Here is a 7,955-nt window from a genome sequence, read left to right as displayed (position 1 = left end):
TTTCAGACTTGTTTGTTTGTTTGTTTCTTACTATTAGTCTTTGGGTTTTTATTTGAACTGTTCTCATGTTTTTATTTAATTGAAGGTCTGATTCCTAGGTGGCCAGAATTATCTGGGAGATGGTTTTGATGCCTAACACCTACACAAAATAGTTCATCTAATAGTTCTGTTTGTTGAACTTAAGGTCAACATCATTCAACAGTTCAAAAACCTACAGTATTCAGATCCTAGAAGCAATATTTAGGACGCATTACTGGGTAACTACTACTTTGTATATATTTATCATGTATGCATTTATTAAATATTTTAGTGCAAATAATCACCTAAGGGATAGAATGGAGTGGCTGTTTGAGAAAATCTTCTTAGAGGAAGCTTACAAATCACATATTGTAAAACATTAAGAAGAAAGTGTTCCTTCTTTTTAAAACCAGAAACAAAACAGTGTCAGCAACAAAATAATTGAACTTCCTTAAAACAAAATTCCCTCCTTAGTAAGTCGAATATGGTCACAAGATTTAGAAAGTCTGTTTTTAATGCCTAGACGAGATTGCCAGTCACTGTCTAGGAAACGGCAATAAAACGTTGGCTGGTTTTCTGGCATCATTAAAATCCTCACGCATCTCTTGTGCAAGTAGATCAGTCCAGACAATTACAGAGACCTGAATTTAGACTGACTTCCAACATACAAGAACATTTTCCTGTGGTTGCTATAATAGGGATAATTGGAGCTTCTTTGCTTATCTCTCATTACAAGAGAGAATTTGCTTGGAGGAGTACAGAATTAGAGGAATGTATGTACAATTATTCCTATTAGAGACAGCTTAATCAGAAGAGGTGACAGACAAACAGGAAGAGACTGATGTACTAAACCAACATTCTTAGGTGCCATAATTATTTCAAAGTGAGTAAAGGAGTGTAATAATGACAGGACATTTATGTCTAGAAAATAATGAAATTTTACCTTGTGTAATCAGCCATTCACCCTCCTTGTCAATAGCAATTGCCTGGTACATGTAAGGTTTCAGAGTTTAAATGTAATGTCACATTTACTGTCTTGCTATAGAGACACTATTTCAGCTGTAGAGCACGCCATAGACTCTAACTAATTACCGTCTTGTGATCCCCATAAAGTACTCTTTGGTATGAAAGTACAATTCCACAGACAACTGGCTGAGACTTCTAAAAATTATGTTGGTTTTGGCTGTTTATGTTGTAAGACATTTTTTGCTGTAGTTGTTTTGGTAATACATTGTTTTTAGTGAATACTGGAGAGAATTCTTAATTTCTGTAGGGAAGCAATGGTATTGCAAAGATTAATTCACTCTGGAAAGGAGCTGTAGTAGGAAGAACATCTTTCTGGTTATAGATCCTGACTCTGTCTAATTTAGAGTTCAGCCTGAATCTCTGTGTTCTGCATTTTCCTCAGGTCTACGTAGTCAAGATGGAGTTTCAAGAGATGGCAGAGTCTATCTACTAGTCTATCACTGAGGATAGCTGTGGACTTCTCTCCTGCTACTGTGAAGTTAATCTGTTATATGAGCAAGGGGTGCTCATCTGACTCTTTGGAAAACCTGCTAGTCTCCCTAATATAAGAGAAAGAGTGATTAAAAAAAAATAAAAAAAAGATTATTTAGCTAAACCAGAGAATGAATGATCAATTTTACTCCAGAAAAGGAAATGCCTGGGTGTGTTTCAGAGTTATTCTTCCTTAGTCCTCCCAGTAATGTGGTGAGTTTGGTGCAGACAAATAACATTTTCTGAGCTACTTGAATGATTTTGACTGATAAATAGGTTCTGAACATCTGTGAGATAAGATATGTAAAATGGCATCAATTTCTTACAAACCTTCTCTCAAAATTCTAGTGAAAATATGTACCTGTCAGATGTTTTTCTCATCCAAAACTGTGTTTTCTGTACTCTTTCTGCTCGTCGGTATATCTTTTCCAGATAAACTCTTGCACCTTTGCTTTTGTCTTGTTATCTCCAAAATGATTTGCGAGTGAAACCCCCCAACTACCATTACTTTTTCTGATTCTTATTCAACGTAACATAAGAGACAGGATTTTCCTTTCAGTTACACCGTTCTTTTCAGCACTGTCATGGGAATCTTGATGGGCAGCCAAAAGAGCTGAACCATACCACTGAAGGACCGGAACAACAGAAGGTTTTTTGACTTATTGAAGAGGTAAGCTGTTCAAAAAAAAAAACTACAACTATCCTACTGGTTTTATTTCATCTGCTGGAGGCTGATGATGAAGAGAAAACTATTTCTTAGCAGCCACAGAACCAACATTCCTGAAAGCATATTATGGCTCTTGTAAGCTAGTAGACATGGGTTATAAAAGGGCTAATCTCCCTGAAGCCAAGTATTACTACACGTAATGATTTTTTTAATGTGGACTGCCTTCTGGTAATGTAATTAGAATAAATAACAAACCAGTCAATTATCAATAAGGTCCACTGATGCAAGGATTTCCACTTTATAAAATGCTCTTTTCTTGTAATCCTGAATGCTTTTTTCTGTTCTTATTTTCTTTCATCCCAATCGTCAATTCTCTGCATTTTTTGAGAGAGCACAATTTCTCCCCTATTCTTTTACTTTATTTGACACACTTTATTGCTATTGCTTGTCCACCTCTTCTCAAGTAACAATTGCTGCTGCTAACTTTCCTTTGTATTCACTGATAGTTGTTACAGCTTCTGGCAGGTAATTACCACAGATGTGTCACTGGACAATTCTTATCCCTTTCCAGCCTTTTTAATAAAAGTTCTGCATAATAAAATCTTTGGTTTTAGACTTTGAGTCCTGTAACAGACCCGCAGGGCTGTGATTCACAGCCTACTTATGAGAAATTTCACCTGGGTCATTCTTAACCTTCTCTGAAAGGCAGAGGGCTGAGATGAAAGAATACAAATGTATAACATAAAAAAACCTAAGATTCTCTTTATTAATTCAATCTGGGAGAGTTAAGTGTTGTGTTTGCTATACTGAAGAACACTGCGCATTACGGTGGGGTTGATTGCACTTGACAAGGTGAAAGAAGATGGAAAACTTCCTCCCCTCACTTGTCATTGTATTTGTCATAAATAAATAACAAAGGTAAGAATCACTTCTGCATTTTCTGTTTCTGACATTTCCCAAGTTTTCTATGCATATGCAATAAGCCATCTGTACACTGACTGTGGAAGAAAAAGTTGGTATAACCTTTATGCTTGCACCAAGCCAGTGTTCTGTTTGTTTTGCTTTTTTCTTTCTTTTTTTTTAGTTACCATAAGCTGCTAATTTTTCATATCCTTGGAAATTATTAGAGATTAAAGGTGTAGGAAAAACACTTTCAGTGCTCTCTCGATGACTGAGTGTGAAGAAAGCAAAGTCTTAAAGCTTCTCTGGCAGAGAGAGTCCCACCATTTAGGTGGCCTAGGATTTCAAGACTCTAAGGGGGGCATTAATGTGAACCATTTCTTATGGTGGTAAAAGCTCGTGAGCATATTGTTCTATAGGAGTGCCAGCTTATGCAGAATTTGTGTCTGCATCTATGTTTTGACCTTCTGAGCTATGATAGTACAATTATTTGTGCGTCTGTCTTGACAACAGATACAGGAAATATTGGGGGTTAATAAACTAACAAGAGAGAAAGATTATCCCAGATCTTTTACATATCTATTTTCATTGCACAGCTATGGAAACCATTGTTTGAGCAAAACTGAAGGAGACAGGAGTAAGCATATGCTTTGTGAGATGGGAATTAAGTCATTTTCACAGGCACTGAAGCTAAAAGAAGCTGATAAAACAGCAATTTCAGATATTAAGAAAGAGTGATACAGTTCGTGGGCCAACGATTCTATGTGCCCTTTGGATTACCCTTTGTGCAGTCAGTGGTTTCCTGCTGTCCTCAACCAGTACGTGGGAGTAGTATTGGGTATCACTGGGAAAATCATGGATCGGTGTTGATTTCTCTCTTTCACGTGTCCCATAATTTCTACCAGTGTTTTTGGCACTATGTGGTGTTCATCCTACAGCATGTTCTCTCTGGCACAATCTCATTACATTAGAGTGAAGAACCCCAAACATTTACCACCTCCTCGTGTTTGTTACTTGTTGAACTCCTGAGAGGAAGAGAGAAAGATTTTACTACCAATTTTTGGCTTATTATACCCAAGGACTTGTATCACCCTTTTATTTAATGAAAACCTCATTTTTTCAAAAATGACTATTGTAATTAGACTTTGCTTCTCTGATCTGAAACCTGATCTTCAGAGAGGAGAAGTGGTTGTGTTACCAATTGACAGGTTCAAACATTAAAAATAAGATAATGAACGTTGCTAAAAGTAAATGAAGCAGACATAATACACCTGAGATTATATATAATTTTGTTAAATTAATACACCATGTTTTAAAGTAGCAGAAATACTGTAAAATGTCTTGATGAAATGGAAAAAGAAAATGTTTCATATTAATGCCATTCTAATGGAAAACCACTTAGAGCAAATAACTGTAATTTGCATTCTGATCCCTGTTCTGTGAAGTGGCTTATCAAAAAGAAATACGCCATTACTTCTCTCTAAAAGTTCTAATTTTGAATTAAAAAATACTTTCCAGGTGAATCATTAGAACATGTTCCGTCCTTTAAAAGCCTGTCTCCCTTATCGCAGTGCAACTTGTAGAAATGCATTTTAAACAACTTCATTCTGTACATGACAGGCTAATTTTCATGTTCGGCAGTAATTATTTAAACTCGTAAGATTCCTGTCCATTTTTCTTCGTCTGCACACACAGACACTAAATTACTTCAGGGACGAACCTCTCCTGTTCAAAAAAGGGTTTTTTTTATAAGGGATTTTTAAAACAATCTGGCCACAAATGTGTGTTTTAAAGAAAAAAATAACCCAGAACCGAAGTGTATGAGTGGAAACAATGATACATCTTATAAGAATTTAGTGATTATACTTCATTTATTTGAAAATCTGAAGTTTGTGCACCTCGGTTCCTATATAGTCTTTAAATCATGTTTTTTCCATTCACTTTTCTCCTGCAGAATAACTCAGTGATAATTGTCTCTCTGCTTTCCTTTTATATAAATTGTCCCTTTAGAGCCTACAAATGACTAGGGATTTTAAGAGAGAGACTCGCTTTTTGAATACTACAATGCTGAACTTGGATGGGCTTGACTCAGAGAAGGCAGATAGTCAACAAATGATGTTGTCCTAAGGGAAATGCAGATGAATGCCCCGAAATTATCACAGTAACTATGCCTCTACAACTAAACCAAACATTATAATTTGTTACACACTGGCTGCAACATAGATACTTGAAAGTTTATGGACCAAACTATATGAACAGCCAGAAGTAGATTTTATTGCAGGCGCTTTTGTATTTGTGGAGCTGAAAACCTGCCAAGCTGATATAAGGGCAAGCGATTACTCTGATCATCACTTGTTTAGAAAGATAGCATGGCTTAAACTGGTTTTTAGACTTGAATCAAATAAAATGGTGGATAATTGCTAAAATAAAGTAAGAAAAGCAAACTTTTTAAATTAATTTCACTAATTATTGGTAGGCAGCCGTGAAATGTAGAGTTCGATATTTGGTTTGATTTTATAACATAGAATAATGTCGTTGATTTGTTTACTTGAATGTCTAACCTATTTGTGATGATACAAATTTTACCTGCTTTCCAAACTGAAATATGGTTCAGCCAATACATAAAGCATTTTGAACGCTTGGCTTCTGTTTGTAGCAGTGTAATGAGGTTGGAAATGTATTTATCTGCAGGGATCATATAAAGCCTTAAGCATAACTGTCAGGCTACCGGCAATTGCTTTGGAAGGCAGGTTTCTGAAACAGTTAAGGCTCTGCTGAATGCTGAATCCTTTCCACTTTGTGAGTGTTTTCTTAAGACTTCATTAGACCAGCCAAGTGGTCTTCATTACAATTGGAGGGATCTGTACAAACTTTTTTGCACCAGATGAATGAATTGCATATGGCATGCTCATCTGCGAGAAGCAATGTCGTATAGACTAATGATGTGCAGGGAACCAAAAGAAGTTTCACTTCAGTGACCATGCCCTAAATTAATAGCCATAGGTCGGTTTCAGACTTGAAAGAAAACAGAGAAGAGCAGCAGTAGTGGACAGATGATTTAAACTCCTCAATACAACTGTTTTGAAATGGTTTTCTTAGGGAAGTAAAATTTAGATGCACTTCATGTAGTGTTCTTGGTTGAGGGTCACAAAATTTACCTTGGACTTTGTCAGCAGCTGGGAAGCAAACCGTCACATGGCTTGCAAGTTGCCCTGCAGTGACAGCTTCTTGCAGAAATGACTGACATTACTGAAAATAAGCAGTCAGGAATGGGTGTCACTGAAGCTAAACTGTGTGTGTTTCTTCTAACTGGCCTGTTATCTTGAAGTGTGTATATTTGTGGAAGTAGTGTTTGGAAGCTCTGTGTAACTTATTAAGTGTCCAAATTGCAGTAAATACTTGACTAAGCATTACTTTTAGTTTCTATAATTCATTGAAGACACGGCAGTTACCTATATGGATTCGGTTAGAATAGATATCACCAGTTTTAATCTCTGTCTTCAGAGATGAAGATGCAATTAATCAAAAGCTTGACCTTGCGTAACACTGGCTAGCAAAATAAATAAAGTATTGATAAAATTAGATGGTGCTTAGAAGATTTGAAATAAATTAATGTCACAATTGTCAATTAATGTTCTTTTATTTTGCTCAAAAGATCTGTGTTTTCTCCCAAGATGAGTTCTTAAGCAAATCCAGGATTCCAAGTAAATGCAGTAAAACATTTATTGAAAGAATTGCTAATTCATAAATAAAATTGACATTTTCTTACACACCTATGGGAGACCTGGGGAAGAATGCCTTACTCCTGTGCTTTTCTGAGGACACGTGTAGAGGAAATGCTGAGTCTTGGCATGAAGCAGTGATTGAGCACATGGTGGGAAGGCAGGGCCAACCCAAAGTGCTCAGGTGCATGGGACAAACCTGTGTGATTTGAGGGGTTGGATGCAGAATCTGCCCCTTCCCAGACCTCATTTAAGAGTTGGCAGTGGAGGTGAGGGTTTCTCTCTGGAGATACTTGTGTACCTGAGACCTTCTAAATGTAAGTAGAGTCTTTCTTACACTTCTGTGCTTGTGACTCTAGTGTCTGAGTAAGTTCTTGCTGCAGCCTAGGACTTTGCTGCTCTTCTGTTGTTGCTGTGCTTTCCATCTCATTACAACAGTTATGAAAGTTCTGTTCCTCGTGTCTGCTTTTACAGTTAGTATAATTAAAATCTAGGATTTGAGAATAAAATATCTGTTTATTGTTTCTCAAAAGGGTTGAAAGCTTCCATTTCACAGCACATATTCTATGTGATATTTATCTTAATATGCCAATAGATGTTTTCTTCATAAACTGAGATGCTGAAGATGACTGTAGGTTTTGTGGGCACTTGAGCTCTCAGCTTTTTTAAATGTGTATGAAAGGCAGTCTGAATCTATAGAAAAAGTTTATGCATGTAGGCAAAAAAAGACCACACCACAAACAACTGGTTAATTTAGTACTATATATTAAAGCAGTCTTAATTCTATGAATTGAAGTTGGTTTTAATTTACAGAAGCTACAGTTGGGTAAAACCAGTGCAGTTAACTTATGTGCCAAATTATATAAACTGAAAGAGCTTTGTGTTTGTTTTGTTCTTCAAATGTTTTAAATTGTGCCTCCTGAGTCTTCTGTTACAATTGAAAACCAGTACACCCTCATTATCCCCAGAGTCCTAACAATAGCCATCCTTTTGAATGGATGCAATAACCCCTTCTGTATGCTAAAAGGAGAAAACCACAGAGAAAAAAAATGTGTTTGTTGCATAAGGCTGGAACTACAGGTACGGAGTGGGCTGAGCCCTATTTGCTTCTAAGTATCAGCCTACCTGTCATATTTCAGTAATAGAGGGTG

The 7,955-nt window shown here is 36.5% G+C and overlaps 1 long non-coding RNA gene across 2 annotated transcripts in view; it reads left to right on the top strand.

Moving 5' to 3' along the window:
• The first annotated feature begins 7,042 nt into the window (after nt 1–7,042).
• The window catches only part of LOC140255809 (uncharacterized), a 44,400-nt gene continuing 43,487 nt past the window's right edge, over nt 7,043–7,955 (top strand). For both annotated transcript variants that reach the window (XR_011904554.1, XR_011904553.1), the window contains exon 1: nt 7,043–7,121. This is a non-coding gene — a long non-coding RNA (uncharacterized lncRNA). The remainder of the gene's footprint in view (nt 7,122–7,955) is intronic.

The sequence above is a fragment of the Excalfactoria chinensis genome, chromosome 8 (genome assembly GCF_039878825.1).
Source record: "Excalfactoria chinensis isolate bCotChi1 chromosome 8, bCotChi1.hap2, whole genome shotgun sequence".
Taxonomy (NCBI): domain Eukaryota; kingdom Metazoa; phylum Chordata; class Aves; order Galliformes; family Phasianidae; genus Excalfactoria; species Excalfactoria chinensis.
This window is presented reverse-complemented; position numbering and strand designations above follow the sequence as displayed.